Raw genomic sequence first — 18551 nt, 5'->3', positions numbered from 1 at the left:
AGGTTAAAGGGTAAAGTTAGTCCTCCTTCAATGAACATAGCTGCAGTCCAAGATCAAACCCCTGAGGATTGGTTTCAGATTGAAATAACACAGAGAAACCATATGCATGCACCATATGGAGCACAAACAGCTCGAGAAAAAAAAAATTTATAACCCCATCCACCAGCTCTCCACCGCAACATATTAAAAAAAAAAAAGTTAAGCCTGGAGACCACAACAGTAGCACCAACTGCTGGCCAACAACAACCAGCACAATAAGTGTGTAACCAGAAATACTGCAGAACAAACTATCAAACATGCGAAATCAGACAGATGAAAATGAAACAGAAGGATTCCAAGAAAATACAGACTTACAGGTACTATTAAAGAAAGACTACAGAAAGTTCATTATGAGGACTCTCCAAGAATCTGAATGTATGTAAAAGCATATTCAAGAGTTGAAAGCAGATCTCACTAGTGAATAAGACAACATAAAAGATCTATGAAAAAAGTTCTCTAAGAAACTGTAACACATGAAAGAAGAACTTGAACCAGAGTTCTCTAAGAAACTAGAAAACATGAATGAAGAACTTCAATTGTAGTTAACTAAGCAGTTAGGAAGCATGAAAGAAAAGAATTAAACAGAATTTCAAGGAGTGAAAGACACTTTGACTTCAGTACAAGCTGAGGTAAAAGACTTAGGAACTATACTCACCCACGCAGAAGAAAGAATATCTAATCTATAACATACAGATACTCCACTCTTTCAATTTAAAGGTGAGGAATGGTTTAGGAAGAATGAAGTGAGTTTCTATGAAATTGAAGGCTCCACCAAGAGGTCAAATATAAGAGTTATAGAAATTTCTAAGGAAGAGGACAGGGTGAAAGGAACAGAGACCATATTCAGCATAATTTTAGCTGAGATGTGTCTTCACTTAGGCAATCCTCAGAACATATTCATTCAAGAGGCAGAGTGTGAACTCAGATAGATGAATGCAAAATGACCAACACCAAGGCACATCATTGTAAAACTATCAAAACTCAATGACAGAGAAATAAAATTTCAGCCTGCTAAGGAAAGACTTTACATACAAAGGTAAAATTATCAGGTTTTCATAAGACTTCTCTTCACAAAGCCTAGAGGCAAGAGGGGAGTGGAATGACACATTCAAAGTACAAAAAGAGAGAACTACAGTCACAGATCTTGTATTCTACAAAATTATCCTTCATATATGTTGATACTGCATGCTGGCTCACAATAGGAATTTGGACATTTAGTATATAGATGACATCAGGCTGAAAGATTTATGTAAACCAAACTATATAAACTTCAGGCAGCCAGAAGTCTGGCCTCTTTCTTTTCCCCAGCTCCCATGGATACTGGCTTTCCTGAGCACTTGCTGTGCTTGCATGGTTGCTTCTGGGAATTTAACTGAGCTATCCAGTAAAGACTCTCCTCTATGGCCATAATTAATAACCTATATCTCTGCCAGTTATTGCCTATCTTGCTGTATCAAAAACATAGTGTTCAGTACCATCATGTAGTAAACTTTGATTGTTTTAAACCCTCGCCAAACAGACTTGCTCCCACATCACCCCAACCTAACAAGAATTACTGAAAAGAGTCCCACAAGAAAAAATAAAGGAAAGGAATACATATTCTAAGCAAAGTGAACTGCAGTAGATTAGAAGTAACATACAATTAAAAAGGAAAGAACAATAAAATAGGAAAGGGGGGAATTAATAGACAAAGTGATTATATCAATTGTTAATCAGGACCAACTTAAAAAAGACTTTTTTTAGGTACACTATGTTGATTATTAAACTTATGATAATCACAATACAAAGCAAGGAACATATATTTACAGATAGTACAATAGAAACTAGTGAGGAACTTATCAGAGAAATTTTTCCACACAAAATGACAGATAGAAATAAATGGGCAGGAATAAACAATTTAAAAGAAACTCAAAACAAAAATCACAATGGATGTAAGTAAACTGTATATATTAATTATCACCCTGAATGTGAATGGGCTAAATCCACCTGTCAAAAGACTCAGAATAGTTAAATGGATTAAAGAACAGGATCTACACATTATATGTATTCAGGAAAACACACATGCAAAGAAACAACAAATGAAAGCTTACTGTTAGAGGCTGGAACAAGATGTTTTAAGCTAATAATTCAGGGAGGAAAGAGGCAGGAATAGCTATTCTGTTCTCAGATAAATAGACTTTTATGTAAAAAAAAGTAGAGACAGAGAGGGACACTAAATAATGTTCATTGGATTAATCCAACAAGAAGGTAAAACCATTATAAATGTATATGTCCGAACTCAGATGCACCAATATAAAAAAATAATAATAGTATTTTTATATATTGTAATATTAATAGTATACTGGTAAATATATAGAGCCTAAACAATTATTTAAATATTAAAATATATAATGTACCTCATGCTTAATAGTCCAACACCTTATCCACTGTGTCATTTCCTGGGCTTTCAATAACTCCTTAAATTTAAAACACAAAACTAGACATAGAGCTCACTATGTAGGGTGTACACATGGCCAAACACACAGCCCACATTGGAAACATAGTGAAACAAAAAGTTAATTTCAATATAAATGAGACCAAAGTTTTTAGCATTTTCTTTGCCTCTGTTGTGCAAGCATATCTGTTATCTAGGAAATTGTTTCTCCCCAAATGTCTGTAAGTTTGTTATACACTAGCCTTTTCTGAAAATGTTTAATAGATGTTTACTATTGTTTTCCACTTGGGGAAAGAAACTGTGGATATGGTGTGAGGTACAGATATATCTTATTGCCCAATGGATAAGCAGTTGACAAAATACCATTTATCAAATTGTTCAAGCTTACCCCACTTTTCTTTTTTTCTTTTCTTTTTTTAATATTTATTTATTTTCCCTTTTGTTGTCCTTGTTTTATTTTATTGTTGTAGTTATTGTTGTTACTGATGTCATCATTGTTAGATAGGAAAGAGGTAAATTGAGAGAGGAGGGGAAGACAGAGAGGGGGAGAGAAAGTTAGACACCTGCAGACCTGCTTCACTGCCTTTGAAGCGACTCCCTTCAGGTGGGGAGCCAGGGGCTCCAACCTTCTGCCAGTCATTGCACTTGGTACCACGTGCGCTTAACCTGCTGCACTACGGCTTCACTCGCACCCTACTTTTATTAATCCTACCTCTGACACATGTCAAAAGGTGATAGGTGTGTCTGAAATTTCCTAGTTGCAATACATTGTTGTAACTAGAAATAGCCATAGTTTGAATGTCAAGTTCACATAATACAGGAACTTCCAGGGAATATATCTCAGCATGCCAGGCTTATAATTGCCACAGGCTTATACAAACAATAGTCTTAGTATTCTGCATGGCTAAAAATGATCTGTAGGTTTGCAAACCTTCATAGGTGTCAAAGGCTGCCACATTAACAGGCCACAACCAACTTGATACCTGCTTTGAGTGAGGGAGTACTGGCTTGCTAAACACTGCAGCCACAGATCTGCTGAGATTCCCTTAGGGTGCTACTTAGGAGATCTTGAAAAAAAAAAGTCTAGGAAAGACTATACCACTGTCATATGCAGATTTTCCTAGTACATTTGATCCTCTTAGATACTGTTCACTGCCTCACCACACCCCCAGCCTCACTGCCCCCAAACAAGTTGTTCTGCTGTTTTGTTAATTTAAGCTGTTTTGGAATTCTTTGGATGGATCTTATAACTAACTAATAAAAGACAAGAAACTCAGTGGTCATTGCTTCACCCCAGATAATCAATCTTCAGGCTGTCTAGGTCAGTGTTAGCCCACACCAGTCTTCTCAGAAACCCAGACTTGAATCTTTGAGTAACTTCTGTTTGTTCCTGCTTCAGAGACTTAGAGTCATTTGATACCCTTGTTATGTTCTTTGTCATGGACATACTGTCTGGGCTCTGTTCTTGGTGCTTCATGTTAAGTTACAGAGCCAGGAAAGAGGGAAATAGCACCATCACTATAAAATACACAAAATACACATTCAGGCTTGAAGCATCATAGCTCCCACTTCCAATCATAAATCAGACCTTGAGTATTACTCTGGTACCATAATAAACCAGACCTTGAGTATTATTCTGGTAAATAAAGTGAAACAAAATAAAAACAAGCTATAGAATGCATTTGATTTTATAGGCATTAACATACAATCCATGAGTTGACCCAGAGTGAAGAGAAATCTCTTTCCACTCAAGGGTAGGATCTATGTCTCCGTTAACTATGTTATACTTGAATGCTTTTCAATAGAATATTAAAATCCTACAGACCTATTTTTGAGATACTTACTTCTAGCACTTTCATATTTTTTGGCTATTGAACACTTTTATTTTTTAATTAAATTTTCTGATATTGGGGGCCGGGCAGTGGTACCACCAGGTTTAGCACAGAAATTACAAGTGCAAGGACCTGTACAGGAATCCTGGTTCAGCCCCCAGCTTCCTGGCTGCAGGGGGGTAACTTCACAAGCAGTGAAGCAGATCTGCAGGTGTCTGTCTTTATCTCTCCAACTCTGTCTTTCCCTCCTCTCTCAATTTTTTTTTCAGTTCCAACAACAACAACAAAAAGTGGCCTCAAGGAGCAGTGGATTTTTAGGGCTAGCACTGAGCCACAGCAATAAATCTAGAGAAAAAGAAAGAAAGAAAGAAAGAAAGAAAGAAAGAAAGAAAGAAAGAAAGAAAGAAATTTTGATATTTTCTTCTGTAATAGAGTAGCTATTACATGACAGGAGACATGGGCCACATGATGCCTCAGATCAGTGACCCTCAGAACCTTTGTTGTCTCCTGAGTGAGACCTGCCCCTATGAGCCAGGGAACTGATATCCTCACCACTTCCTGCTGCATATGCCTTTTGCAACAGCCTGGAAGACAAGAGTCATACCCAGCAATCCTGGGTGAGAACTCTGATACGTAATGTGGCCTTACTATGTAAGTCCACATGCTCCAGGACTGGTTATCCAGGACTGGTGCAAAGTACTCTGTGGTCCTATGCAATCAGTGTCTCCCTCCCTAGGAAAAGCATTCCCTTGATCATCACAGGAATCAGCTAAAAGGTGATTAAGACAATTGATGATCCTAAGGATGATCCCCTGTGGTGTGCAAGAAATGTAGGAGACAGTGATTTATGAGATTTCAGTATGTCATCTCATTTAATGCTATAAATTCTTCAAGTGGAGGCTATTAAAATAAGTGTTTCATAGGTAAGGCAACAGAGGCAGATAAATTGAATAAATTGCATGCATTTATTTATCAAAATCGAGCCAAAACTAGAATTCACCGTTAAGATGTCAGCTCCAGTGCCACAAACTTAACTTTTAAGTCGCTTCTCTGTGGTATAGACATTCTAAGGGCAGAACTGCTCTAGTATTTGAGCTCACAAAACATGCCCCAATACAGAAATCATGCTTGGAAAAAAAGACTTGGAGGGGACTGGGAAGTGATGCACATGTTTAAGCAGACTTAGTACGAAATGCAAGAAGTCATGTAAGGAATCCATGCTTCCCACCTGCAAGGGGTAGGCTTCAGAAGTAGTGAAGCAGGTCTGCAGGTGTATTTCTCTCTTCTAATCCTCTCTCGATTTCTTTCTGTTTTCTCCAGTAAAATGGAATAAATGCCTGCCTGAAGCAGTGGATTCATAGTGCAGGCACCAAGCCCCAGTGATAACCCTGGAAGCTAAATAAATAAGAAAAGAAATACATGGACATTCCTGTATATCCACAGATGGACTCAACCTCCAAGCTAAAGTGACTTGGACACAAGAGAGACAACATGGAAGCACGTACATCTCTTTCTTTTAATGAGATGCTCTGGAGAATTGACAGTGCAGGTAAAGAAGGGAAGTTTGAAGGCCAAGCTCAAAGACCAAAAACAGAAAGCACAGAACAGCTCAGTGTGCCAAGATGGGAGCTGATAGCAGGAATTCCTGGCATCCTCATTTCTAAGTGGTCATATCCCCATTGGATGCTGAGCTTCCTGGAGGCAGGTGGGGTGGAGCTGCAGGTCATCACTGTCATAAGATCATGTGGGTGGCAGGAGGTGAGGTTGGACCTCTCATGCTCAGGCCCTGTCTCACACACAGGGGCAGAGCCAAGGGCAGCATAAAAGGACCTGTGGCCAGAGGCTCTCCATCCTCATCCACTTCTGTCCTGAGGTGCTGAGACCTGAGCTGCTTGTAACTGGTGAGTCCTGGGAAGGGGAGCAGGGCTCCTGCAGATGGAGCTCAGTCCAGAGTGGCAGGGCAGCCCATTGTGGACATTGGGGGTAGTGAGGGACAAGAAGGTGTTGGGGCAGGGGGAGTTGGGCTAACACCATTATAAACATGGGGATATTTCCATTGCAAAACATTCTCATTACAGCTTGCTAGCCCAGGTATAATTATGAGATGATACCTGTCTACACATAATGCAACTGAAATTTTTCTAAAGGAATCACAAGTTCTTTCTTCCTCTCTCTCTCTCTCTCTCTCTCTCTCTCTCTCTCTCTTTCTTTGTATTACCACCAGGTTCTTTCTTTCTTCCTTTCTCTCTCTCTCTCTCTCTTTGTATTACTACCAGTGTTATCACATCCATCAGTCCTAGTGAACAATTTTTCATTTTTTGTTTGTTATCTGTTTCCATTTTATTTTATAGGAAAAATAAAAACTGAGATAGGTAGGGGAGATAGAGAAGGAGAGATAAAGACAGATACCTGCAGGCATGCAGCAGAGCTCTGAAATATCCCTCTTGTAGATAGGGAGCAGGTTTGAATCCTTGTACATGGTAATGTACATGGTAACCTGCAAACTCAACCTGGTGTGCCACTGTCTACGCCCTTCCAATTTCTTTCTTAATAAAAAATATTACAATTTAATCTGGCTTGTAGACTGGACATTTGCAGAACTCTTGAAATACTCAGAAAATTCTTGGAAAATGTACCAATTCAAATGCAGAATTTAATGTGCTTTTCAATATATAATATGTAAATTTGTATATTGTAAATAAATTATATTAATGAAAATTAAAATATAGTTGTGACTTTTTAGTCATCATCATCATTTTTATTACTATTACTATTATTATTATTTTACCACAGCATTGTTCAGCTCTGGCTTATGATGGTACTGCAATTTGAACCTGGGACTTCAGAGCCTCAGGAATGAAAGACACTTTGCATAAAATTTATGTTATCACCCCTATCCATTGTTAGTTTTTAAAAATATTTGATAGAGAAAGCCCAGAGCATCAGTCAGAAACCCTGTCAGATTTTGAGTCCAACTTTGTAAAATGCAAATTTCACTCTCCCTTAAAAGCACCTAGATCCAGGCTGGTTTGGATTATATGATCTTCTCTGTATCTTGCTTTGACAAAATAAGATAATCTCTGTCTATTGTTTGAAAACACCCTAGGTTCAAAAAGAATAGTTGGAAAACATTTGGCAAAATATTTTAAGTATAATTGTTTTATGGCATCATAAACAAAATTGAAAAAGAAATGATAGTTAAAGGACATTAATGAAACCTTTGCATGCTGGTCCTCAGTCTGTCTTCTCTCTTCAGGTCCTGAAGGCCACCCACCAGCATGTCCTGCCAGCAGAGCCAGAAGCAGTGCCAGCCCCCTCCCAAATGCTCCCCGAAGTGTCCCCCTAAGTGTCCTCCAGTGTCCTCCTGCTGCAGCTCTGGGGGTGGGGGCTGCTGCAGCTCTGGGGGTGGGGGCTGCTGCAGCTCTGGGGGTGGGGGCTGCTGCCTGAGCCACCACAGGCCCTGCAGGTCCCACCGCCACAGGCAGAGCTCTGGCTGCTGCAGCCATTCCTCAGGGGGCTCCAGCAGCTGTGGAGGGGGCTCCAGCAGCTGTGGAGGGGGATCCAGCTGCTGTGGAGGAGGGAGCACTCAGTCCTCTGGAGGCTGCTGCTGAAGGGCACTCTTGACAAGAATAAGGACTTAGAAACACATAAGGAAGAACTGCATCTTTCTCCACCTGTTCTGCTGCTGAGAATCTTCAATGGATGCAGATTCTGTGCTGGAGAGTCTTCACTCCTGGAATACTCTTCCCAAGTCTGGCATGGTCTGCTGCCTGAAATGGGCATTCCTGGAGACTATGGCCTCCTGAAGTGAATCAATAAAGTTTTGTGGCCCCCATAGTCTTGATTTATTTCTTTTCTGAAGGAAAAAGTGCTGGAATGTCTCCTGAGTCATTAGAATCAAAATATATACAACAGAGGTCCGCTAACTTTAGTTATCAGACATCATGTCATATACTTTATCAGACAGCACTTGTTATTTCTGGGGCTCACTGTCTGCATGCTTTCATTTTTCCTGGAATTCATTTCTCCTCTATTCTCTCCTCTCTTCTTCTCTTTTCTTCTCTTCTCTTCTTTTCTCTATAAAGGTAAGATAGTGAGAGAGGAATAGATAGAAGGAGAAACACCTGAAGCATTTCTTGCCCTTTCATAAAGCTTCCCCTATGTCCCTCCCTCTGCCAGGATGAAGGCTTTGCCTGGAGTCCCCTTGTTGACAGAGGTTTAGAGGAGTCAGTTGGCCAAGTGGACTGTGGTGGCAGAGCTTTAAATGTCACACCATAGGATCCTGTGTAGAAGGGTGGTGTGTGATGAGCGACATCCTGTGGAGGGTCAGCACATGAAGCTGTGTGGCTCATGGCAGCCCCTGCTGCCCCATTTATCCTACTAGAGATTCTTGCTTTTCTCTCATCCCTAAGAATTTTACCATGTCTCCACCTCATCAAAATTATGAATCACTTAGAACTGACCCTCATTGTATCTAGTGTTCTGTCTTCAGGGTCATTTTGCAAATGCATCTGAAATATTTCTATGGTCATATGAAGTAAACTACCAGGTATGCATACTATACTGCAGACATGTGGTTGACATCAAACATCTATAATGAACTCCTACAGCTCAGCAGAAAAGAAATAAAAACACCCAATTAAAAAGTGGGTATAAGATATGACTAGACAGTTCTCTAAAGAAGAGATACACATGGCCCACAGTGTAAAAATGTTCTAATTCACTCAACATCAGAAAAATGCTAATTCAAACAACACTGATATTCCACCTCACACCTGTGAGAATGAGCTTAATCAATAAAACAAGAGAATATATATATATATATATATATATATATATATATGTGTGTGTGTGTGTGTGTGTGTGTGTGTGTGTGTGTGTGTGTTCAAAGCTGTAAAATATGGAAGTAACCAAAATGTCCTTCAATAGATGACTAGATTAAAAAAGTTATGGAACATATAATCAACGTAGAACTAATCTACTAATCACCAAAAAAAAAAAAAAAAGATGATATTGTGTCCTTTGAGATAAAATGGATAGAATTGGGGAAAATTATGCTTAGTGAAGTAAGTAAGGGGATAAAGACAGCTACAGGATGGTATCACTCATATGTGAAATTTACAGAATTAAACATTGGGTCATATGTATATATATATATATATATATATATATATATATATATATTGGGTCATATGTATATATATATATATATATTCTCTTGTTTTATTGATTAAGCTCAAACAATGATTATGTAAATATAACACAGGTTAAGCAATAGAGCAGGGGAGAGCTGGAATAATGCCCCAAAAATGGCTTTCCATTCTTCCTCACTGAGTTTCAATCCCTCACAGGTATAACTTCCCAAAAACTTAAAGAAATTTCATTGCAGGGAGGTGGGGGGTGGGAAGTAGCACACCTGGTTAAGTGCACAGAGTACTAAGCACAAAGGCCCCTGCAACAACCCAGATTCTAGCCCCCACTCTCCACCTGCAGGGGGAAGTTTCACAAGCAGTGAAGCAGGTAGGCAGATGTCTATCTTTCTCTCTCCCTCTCTATCTGTCCCCCTCTCTCAATTTCTCTCTGTCTCATCCAATAAAATGGAAAAAAATGGCTGCCTGGAGCAGTAGATACTTTATTGCCTGCACCTAGATCCAGTGATAAGCCTGGATGGAAAAGAAGAGGAATAAGGAGGAGGAGAAGCAGCAACTTCATTTGGGAGATCTCCTTGGGCCCACTTGCCTTCATCCCCTACTGGTAGATGATTGAGACTCATGCAACATAATCTTGTGCTATACAGGCCTACCTACAGGCCATTGGAAATGTTCTTTCATAGATAAGATGGTCCATTTTTCAAGACTCCATTTTTGACTCTGGGCCTGTGAAATGTCCAGGCTTTATTCCACGAACTAAGTTCTTCTTAATTCTGTTAAAGCTGTGACATTCTTTATGACTCTTTTCTCTCAAATGTACTAGTAATAAACTTTCCTTGGATCTTATATTTCTATATCCTCATCATCAGCTAGTAAGAGCTGCATGTTTATGGGAAATGAATTTAATAATCAAATCACTGCTAATAGATCCTACTTTGATTATGATTCAGGTTTCCTTCTGATGTATCACACAGTGTACTAGCCTTTAATCTTGAGTTTCTTGCACTACTGTGCACTAGTCTTCTCATCCTGTACAATCCAGCCATTATATTTCATGACTATGGCTCATGTGGTTTCAAAGAGTGTGCTTAATGAGAATGTGGTCCTGCGAGGAATTATTTGGCTCACACAGCTACTTCTGAATCAGGAACCCAGCTTATCCCTTCCATGGATTAGGAGACTCAGCAGCTATTTCAACTTTGACTCTTCTGAAAGGAGGGTGGCACCCCAAACTACACTGCATTTGACAGAGGCCATCATAATGCAACCTCCTGAGGACTGGATTTCCATCTCAGAGGCTTGATGGCCATTTTAATAGGAAAGATGTGCATTGACAATTGAGCATAATTTGTGTGATCAAAAGATAGAAGGAAAACTGAAGACAACTGGTGAGAGATCTTTTAGACTCAATGGTTTTTACTTTGTGCTCTTTTGATAAAAATACACACAGGAGGCATTCTTAATTTGTTTGCTTTCACTAAAAGCCTCAATTTACACTGATGGTAATAAAACAATACTCTAAAATAGTATAATATAGCTGTTTACAAGTTGTTGGAAAAATATATTCAGTATGGCAAAGAATATTTTCTAAATTTAACCAGATAATTTCATAAAACATGCAAGGTAGAAAACATTATTTAAAAGCAAGGTAAAGAATAACTACAGGAAGAAAAACAAAATAGTCAGCTCAGCAATAGAATTAAAATTAATAGTAAGCAGTTATTATAATTGTATGCAAAGTAAATACTATCTGTGAGCAAATAGGCAAAGCTTACACACAAGAATAAGAGTAGAAACTGCTGACACATTTTTGAAATCTTTTATATCATGTCTGTGCAAATAGCCAAAAATGTACACACAAAATGACTATGACCTTTCAGACGTGTTGTCTAGTATATTCCTTTTAAATTTTTTATTATATTTATTTATTTATTGGATAGAGACAGCCAGAAATTGAGAGAGAAGGGTGGGATAGAGAGATGGAGAGACACCTGCAGCACTGCTTCACCACTTGTGAAGCTTTCCCCCTCTAGGTGGGATGGGGGGCTCGACCTGGGTCCTTGCACGTTGTGACACGTGCACTCAGCCAGGTGCATCAACACCCAGTCCCTCTAGTATAATCTCTTTTTTTTTTCTGCCACCAGGATTATTGCTAGGCTGCAGTATGGGCACTATGAGTTCACTGCTCCCTAAGGCCATTTTTTTTCTTTCTAATTTTTAATAGGACAGAGAAAAATGGATAGGAGAGTGAGAAAAACAGAGCGGGAGAAAAAGACACCTGCAGACCTACTTCACCGTTTGTGAAGTGACCCCCTTCAGGTCAGAACAGGGAGCTCATACTTGAGTCCTCGTACTTGGCAGTTGGTGCACTTAGCAGGATGTTCCTCTTGTCTAGCATAATCTTTTAAGGAGGATGAGAGGTTACCTTACATAATTCAATAAATATTTTAAACTCTGTCAAAAAAACAAAAAGGAGCAGAGATTTATTTATTAAAATATATTTCATGTGTTTGTTATGAGAGGGAGAAGGGAGGGCGAAACCAGAATACTGATTAGCTTCAGCATAACATGGTGCTGGGCACTGAGGTTCTGGGATCTGAGGCATGTAGACCGGTGCTGCATCAGGCTGAGCTATCTGAAGCCTTATGCATAAACATTATGCTGTCTCCCCTGCCCTGCAAAGGTCATAAACATTATGCTGTCTCCCCTGCCCCGCAAAGGTATAGCAATTCTTTATGGGATGAGTAATACCTGGATTGTTTTAAGAGAACTAAATGCTTATGACCTAAAAAGAAAAAAAAAACAAACCAACAATAGAACACACGCCTGAGTTTATAGATTATTGACATTTCTTTATATTTTATTAAAAATGCAAACAGTATGATGTTATAGCAATGTAATGGTGGTAAGTGGTAGGGTAAAGCCACAGGGTTTGAACGTGGAAGGTCTCAAGCCTGACAGATCCCCAGCACCATATGAACCAGAGTGATGCTCTGATTCTATTATTCTCCTTAAATTAATAAAAGAAAATAATCTATGTTAAAAAGTTAAAACACTTCGTCAAATAAGGACCTCATTATAAAGCAAATGAGAAAATAATCAGGGGCAGGTATAGAAGAATCATATTGACAACTAATTCTTACCTTTTTTTTTTTTTTTTACCAGAGCACTGCTGTCTTTGCATAACCACTATGCTATAAACCTACCACCCATTGACAACAATTCTATAATACTGCACTCGTGACCTCTCATGTAAAGCAGACTTACAGAACTCAAAAAAAGAAGTAAACACAAAGGAGGAAATTATATATTTAAGTAACAGACAATTCATAGAAGAAAGCAAAATGACAATTAATACATAGAAAAGATGCCCTTGTTCATTATTAAGCAGACAACATACATTGAAACCACAAAGTATACCAGTTCACAGGCATAAGACAACAACTACTTAGGTAGAACAAGTATAGAAGGAGTTATTCTTGTAGGCCTTAAGGGAAACAGAAATCAACAAGGCCAATGATAAAAAAAAAAAAAAGTCAACATTTTATTACTCTGGCAAAATAGCTCACTTGGATAGTGTGCTACTTTGACATGTGCACAACCCAGGTTTGAACCTGGTCACCACTACACTGAAGTGTTTTGTTCTCTCTCACTCTCCTGCTACCTCACTGTCTCCATTAAAAAAAAAAAAACATATATGGGCAAGGCTTTGGCACACCTGGTTAAGCACACACATTACAGTGCACAAGGACCTAGGTTCAAGGCCCTGGTCCCTACCTGAAGGGGGAAAGCTTTGCAGGGCTGCAGGTGAGTCCCTGTCTCTCACCCACTCTATCCCCTACCCCCTCCTCTACATTTCTAGCTGTGTCTATCCAATAAATAAATAAAGATAATGAATTTTTTAAATTATAAAAAAAAAAAGACTTCCAGGAGGCATGGTCACGGAATAACTGAGACCAAATCACCTCTCCTCCCAAAACAACAAATAAATACAACAGGATACCCAACTGAAGTCACAATCTACAGCTGAAAGTTCTGCAGCCTCAGGTGGGTGGTAATTTGCAGTTGGAGCGAAAAGGGTCACAGGCTCAGCGTGAAGTACAGCAAAGTCAGATCAGAGCTCTGGGCGGCGCAGGAGCTGAGCTGTGCCATTTTGGTGATTTCATTTTAAGCAGAACAAGCAAGTAACGTTGTTCCAGGTGCCGGAAGAAAAGAGACAGGGGCTTAAAACCTCTTTGGTCTTTGATTCAGGGAGACTTTAGCCTTCTGAATTTAAGGCAGGGACACAACATAGAACAGGAAGGACACTTGTGACCACAAGACAACGCAAAACAACCCTCCATCCCATCCCCGTTGCCTCAGATCATACAAGCAAGAGAAACCTAGAGATGACAATAGCACCACCTGCTGGCCATCAATAACCAGCACAAAAAATGTGCAAGTAGAGAAGCAGAACTAAACAGCCAACTATGCTGTATCAGCCAGACAGAAATGAAACAGAGGAAATCCATGGAATTACAGATTTAGAGAGACCAAGAGACAGACTACACAGAGCTCATTGTGAGGAATCCCCAAGAATTTAAGCAAATATTAAAAGAGCATGTTACTATGGAATTAAAACACACGAGAGGAACTTATAACAGAGTTAAGGAAGAATCTTCAAATCTCGAAAGAAGAACTTCAGTCAGAAATCCAGGGAATAACAGACACTCTAACTGCAATCCATGACCAGGTAGAAAGCTTAGGCAGTGGATCCACACATTCAGAAGAAATAATCTCCAATCTAGAAGATATGGCCAGCCCACTCTTTCTCAAAGATGAAGGAGAGAAATGGTTCAGAAAGACTGAAGAAACTCTCAGTGAAATTTCTGACTCCATCAAAAGATCAAATATAAGAGTGATGGTGTATCTGAAGAGGAGGACAAGGAGGCTAAAAGTCCATTTTCAGAGCAATTTTAGCTGAAAACTTCCTCTTATTAGGAAACCCTCAGATCATTCTCATTCAAGAGGCAGATCACCCAGATTTATAAATACAAAAAGACTAATGCCTAGGCAAATTATTGTAAAACTATCAAAAAGTCAACGACAAGGAAAATATTGTGCTGGCTGCTAGGGAAAGGAAAGAAAGGCAGAATTATAAGAGTTTCATCAGATTTCTCTTTACAAACTCTAGAGGCAATGAGAGAGTGAAATGGCATATTGAAGTTCTAAGGGAGAGGGGATTTCATACATAAATACTGTATCTTGCAAAATTAGTCTTCAAATATGAGGGTGAAATAAAGGTTTTCTCAAATATTTATGAACTAAAGGAATTTGTCACAGTCAACCCCACCTTACAAGAACTACTGAACCAAGTTCCATAAGAAAGGAGGAAGCAAAGGAATACATATTCCAAACACCAAGTTTCAGATGCTACCATGACGTCAACCTAACTCGTTCAGACAAACCATCTCACCAATGTACCCGGGAACCCTACTTCTCCAGAGCCCTGCCCCAGTAGGGAAAGATGGGGACAGCTGGGAGTATGGATCAACCTGTCAATGCCCATGTCCATTGGAGAAGCAATTACAGAAACCAGACCTCCCACCTTCTGCATCCCATAATTACCCTGGGTCCATGCTCCCAGAGAGATAAAGAATAGGAAAGCTTCTAATAGAGGGGATGGGATATAGAACTCTGGTGGTGGGAAGTGTGTGGAATTTCACCCCAAACTTGTGTTGGTGGGAATGGTGTGGAATTATACCCGTGTTATCTCATAATTTTGCAAAGCAATAATAAATCATTAATAAAAGTAAAAAATAATAAAAATAAAATAAATTATAAAAAGAGATGAGCATCATCTAAAATTCAACAGTCACAGTTTTGGAAAGTTCACTCCAAGTGGATCTTCCACATCCCTGCAAGCAGACATGTACAAAAAAGTCCACAGCTGTAATACACATATAATAAACGACAGTGACAGCACTTTGCATGCCCATCAGGAATGCAGGATAGCAATAGCATGCTGTGCTCAGAATGTGGATACTAAGATAGTGGCTACGCAGATGACACAAAATGCACAAAAGAACATTTAAAGAAGGGAGCAAGTATAGATGAAGATGATGCCAGGATTCCAAAACTGAAACCACACACATTAGAAGATATATTAGATATTGGAGCAGGGTTGGTTGTGGAAATGAAACATGGCAGAATATGTAAAGATAGATAGCCTAGTCTGTATGTACCCATTCAATTAACCTTTGGGGGAATCATGACAGAAACTTTGGGGAGAGGAGATGAGTGACCATGAGGCAGACACCTAGAAGGGAAACAAGGTGGGGAATGATGGTAGAATTTTTTTCCACACCATCCCCATGGCTGATCAACTCTACTGGAAAATGAGCACATCTGTTCTGGCCCAGGAGAGTGAATAAGGAGGAGCTGCCAGTCACCCCTGTCACAGGAGCATGCGGATGAGGCTGGCTGCTCATGACCAGGCCCTGGCTCACACAGTGCAGACCCCAAGGCAGTATAAAATGGGCCTATGGGAAGTGCTCTGCATACACTGCTGCCTGAACTGCTGAGCCCTGAGAAGCCTGTGCCCAGGTGAGTGTCCTCAGAAGGGAGGAATCCAACAAGGGAGCTCAAGCCAAATCAGGAGGGCAATCGAAAAGGACCTTGGGACTGAAAGTCAGGGGTCACATCTGGAAGGCTTGGAAAATGGAGGGAGGGGTCTGAACCAGAGTGGGACATAGGGAGGGAAGCAAGTGATAGTATCACCAGGGTTACATGTGAACTGATGGCAGTGAAAGTGGCCTCTGAGTACAGAGACACTGAGGCACAGAGAACCCCACCATGCCAGGCTTCAGTAGGAGATAGCCTCGGAAAGCACAACCCACCTCTCCCTATAGAGGGGAGCAGATTCTGACAGGAAACCCAAGGCTCTACTGCACTGATCAATGAATCTATGTATAAAGATGTAGAAACTCCCATGTGAGTGACATTCAGTGAACCTAGGCTCATCTGTCACCCACAGTCGGAGGAGGTAAGGGTAGACACCTGTGCTGGGGCTGAGAGAACAGACCAGGCTTCAAGTCCCAGGTCTACAGTAAGTGAGAAGTTTGTACACTATTCTCTAAGCAGGTGAGCTCACTGCCAAAAGCTTTTGCAATGTTGACATTACAGAATACAGTCTGACTGGTAATGCTAGCCAGAGATAGTGACTAGTGTACCTTTACTTCAGGACATAATATTCCATCAGATGAACTGCAAATGGAACACTTTTGCACTTGAAGAGCTGGTTAGACCAGGTCCACCTCTACCAGTAAGGCTGTAGGCTCTGCAAGTGTTCAGTAAGAGTTTGGCCTTAGTTTAACACTTTCGGTAATGAAGTCCTACTGACCCACAAAGACAGGCCCAGGTTCCAGGGAGATGCTGCTAGAGGATGGAATATAGTCAGAGCAGAGAAAGAAGGGGAGACTGTTTCTAAGATTTAACTGAAGAACATGAAAGAGCAGGGGTCTCATGTGTTACTTCTCACTCTTGTCTTCTCTCCTCAGCTCCTGAGTACCACCCACTAGCATGTCCTGCCAGCAGAGCCAGCAGCAGTGCCAGCCCCTCCCAAGTGCACCCCCAAGTGCCCTCCCAAATGTCAGACCCTCCAAGTGCTCCCCAAAGTGTCCTCCCAAGTGTCCCCCAGTGTCCTCCTGCTGCATCTCTGGGGGTGGGGACTGCTTCCTGAGCCACCACAGGCCTCACAGATCCCATCACCATAGGCAGAGCTCTAGTGCTGTAGCCATTCCTCAGGGGGTTCCAGCTTCTGAGGGGGGGATCCAGCCGCTGTGGAAGGGGAAGCACTCAGTCCTCTGGAGGCTGCTGCTGAAAGACATCTGGAGCCAAGAAGTGTACAAAGTGGCCTCCACCTGCCCAAGACATCACCTGTTGCCTCCACTGTCCCTGGGGCTTTATATAACTCAGAAGAGACTCTGACCCTGTGAAAACATCAGTTCTTCTTGGAGTCAGGAACTCAGTTCCTCTCCTGAGCCACTGCCCACTGGTCAGGAGGCCAACTTTTTCAACCATTCTCACAGCTGCTACTATCATTGACTAGAGTTCTTGTGTATGAAAGTGTGGTTCTGACTAGTGATGTAAATCAATCAGTAGAACAAGGAATTCAGCTGTGCACTTGCCTGTAAAAACTTTTCTTCTAGGGACCAGGTGGTGGTGAACCTGGTAGATTGCACATGTCACACAATGCGCAAAGACCAGGGTTTGAGCACAGGTGCCTGCCTGCAGGGGGAAAGCTTTGCAAGTGGTGAAGCAATGTTACAGGTGTCTCTCTGTCTCTCTCCCTCTCCATCACCCACTTCTCTCTTGATTTCTGACTGTTTTTATCCAATAAATAAATAAAAATAATATAAAAAGTTTTAGAATAAATGGGGGTAGGGCAGTGGCATGCCAGGTTAAACACACATAGTATGAAGTGCAATGGCCCATGCAAGGATCCTGGTTCAAGCCTCAGGTTCCCCACATGCAGTGGGGGGGTTGCTTCACAAGTGGTAAAGCAGGTCTGCAGATGTCTATCCCCCCCCACTCCATCTCCCTATCTTCTCTGAATTTATCACTGTTCTATCCAACAAAACAAACAAACAAAAATGGCCTACAGGAGTGGTGGATTAATAGTGCCAGCACTGAGCCTCAGTGATAACCCTGGAAGCAGAAAAATAAAAACAGTTTTGAAATAAGTAAATAAATAAATCCTCACTTCTTCTTCTTAGGCTGCCATTGTGTTCTTTGCTCTGTTGTCTGCTGTTGGTACCTGGGGAAAGAGGGATACTCTGGCCTTAATGGAGATTGTCAAGGGTGAGTGAGAATGACATGCTTCCATCTCGCCATGCTGGTTTCACTTATGTTGTCTGGGTCCTGAGTAAGCTGTAGGTGGGGGGGAAGGTTCAGGTCCTGGAACATGATGGCAGAAGCCGACCTAGTGGGCATTGAATTTTGTTGAAAACTGGGAAATGTTACACATGTATAAACTACTGTATTTTACTGTTTATTATAAATCATTAATCCCCCAACAAAGGGTAAATAAATAAATAGATAAATAAATAAAATAAG

The 18551-nt window shown here is 40.6% G+C and overlaps 1 long non-coding RNA gene across 2 annotated transcripts in view; it reads left to right on the top strand.

Moving 5' to 3' along the window:
• LOC132541357 (uncharacterized) overlaps positions 1 to 8142 on the top strand; it is a 62143-nt gene extending 54001 nt beyond the window's left edge. Inside the window, exons 1-2 of one of the 2 annotated variants that reach the window (XR_009552560.1) lie at positions 6071 to 6206; positions 7562 to 8142. This is a non-coding gene — a long non-coding RNA (uncharacterized LOC132541357). Of the gene's footprint in view, positions 1 to 6070; positions 6207 to 7561 lie in introns of those variants that run through there. The other variant, XR_009552561.1, reaches the window with a different exon arrangement.
• Positions 8143 to 18551: the final 10409 nt, after the last annotated feature.

The sequence above is a fragment of the Erinaceus europaeus genome, chromosome 11, assembly GCF_950295315.1.
Source record: "Erinaceus europaeus chromosome 11, mEriEur2.1, whole genome shotgun sequence".
NCBI lineage: Eukaryota > Metazoa > Chordata > Mammalia > Eulipotyphla > Erinaceidae > Erinaceus > Erinaceus europaeus.
This window is presented reverse-complemented; position numbering and strand designations above follow the sequence as displayed.